Genomic DNA, 1650 nt, shown 5'->3' with positions numbered 1-1650 from the left:
TTATATAAATATATATAAATTGATAAATGTATATATATATATATATATATATATTTATATTTATATTAGTATATGATGAATTTTATCAATTGTAATTATGATTATTTTTTTTTTATCAATTATAATTTGAACATTAAAGATTAAATAGTAAAATATGTAAATAGTAACAGAAATAATTTATGATTATTTGATTACGTAATATATTTAATTATATTAATATATATTTAAGATCATTACTATTAATGATATCATTATTATTAATGTTATTGCATTTCTATATGAAAATATGATATATATATTTAAAGAATGAAGACTACTGTATCAATGCAGCGTTAGAAAAACTAAGGCTTACGTCTTGGCCCTATGGAACAAGAAATAAGAGGCGCCAGCCAAAGTTACAGCTTCGTAATGATGTAGCTATCTTGATTTAACATACCTCACAATCTTGTCCGTTAGTACACGCTTAACTTGCTTTACTAGTACGAGCTTTGCCGTTCTTGGCATAGCTTAGCCCATCTATATTTCCTTTACTGCTAATAATAATGATAGGATGAGAAGGAGAAGAAAAAACGAAAAAGACTATTGACCATGAATGAAAAGAAATATGGATGAATGAAAATAAAAGAAGGAAATAGACGAAACAGGTATCTTTCAACAATTCTTAAGCATTATCTACGTAAAATCAAAATAAAATAAATTATTCATCACACCTAATATTTAAAACAAATAAAATAATACTACATATCAAGATCTGTTGTTCTTAGATAAACATATACCTATGTCATTGCCACTCGATATAAGCGATTATCAATTACTGAAATACCTGGTCGATTAATACAGCGATTCATCAATCTTCGTCGAAGAAGAACGTATACACACGTACACATGTAAGCACCCATATATACATCGTACAAACACAGATGGAACTGGTATGCTCCACATACTGATTTTAAACGAATCTTACGAAGAATTCGAAATGCCAACTTAGCTTTGACTATCTCACACTACCTTAATGCTTTTATATCCTCTAAACTGCTACTGGCTGCTGTCTCCTTTATCATCCTCTTTCTTCCTTTCAGTCGTTCTTCTTTCACGACAAGAAAACGAGGAGTTCGCGTGCGTGTCTTGAAGCTATGCAACGGGGAGAGAGATCCAGGGAAGCTGGTAGAAGAGATAAACCAATACCGAGACCGGTAGCGGGCAATGCGTGACACGTTGAACCGTATGTATACGTGTGTGTTGGCGCCAGGCCGCATTCTCGCATTCGTTAACTAACACATCGTGTTAGTCTCTCCGCAGCTCGTGCCTTGTTTTCCCTTGCCTTCCCCCTACCTCCACCTTCTCGTACTCTCCACTCCACCCCTTCCTCCTCTAACCCTTTCGATATTAAGAGCGGTCACGGATCCCAAATTTGCCATCCGTGGGGAGGCGGGACACCGATTTGTCCTCGTCCCGTTTGTACGCTACCGGTACGTGGTAAGATGACCGGTTTCCACCGGTGTACATCGGCCGCCAATCGTGTTTTGGAATAAAGTGGTTCTCCAGAGGAGACTATATCCGTGTCCAGTTATCGAAATTTATTGTCTCGACGATTATCAATCGCGATATCATTTCATCCTTGAAACCCGATGACGCACGTTTGTCAACTAC

At 35.9% G+C, this 1650-nt stretch overlaps 1 long non-coding RNA gene across 1 annotated transcript in view; it reads left to right on the top strand.

Moving 5' to 3' along the window:
* The window catches only part of LOC116185999, a 974-nt gene extending 380 nt beyond the window's left edge, over positions 1 to 594 (top strand). The window contains exon 2 of the long non-coding RNA XR_004150914.1: positions 306 to 594. This is a non-coding gene — a long non-coding RNA (uncharacterized LOC116185999). The remainder of the gene's footprint in view (positions 1 to 305) is intronic.
* Positions 595 to 1650: the final 1056 nt, after the last annotated feature.

Source organism: Apis dorsata, unplaced genomic scaffold (assembly GCF_000469605.1).
Source record: "Apis dorsata unplaced genomic scaffold, Apis dorsata 1.3 scaffold_371, whole genome shotgun sequence".
Classification (NCBI taxonomy): Eukaryota; Metazoa; Arthropoda; class Insecta; order Hymenoptera; family Apidae; genus Apis; species Apis dorsata.
This window is presented reverse-complemented; position numbering and strand designations above follow the sequence as displayed.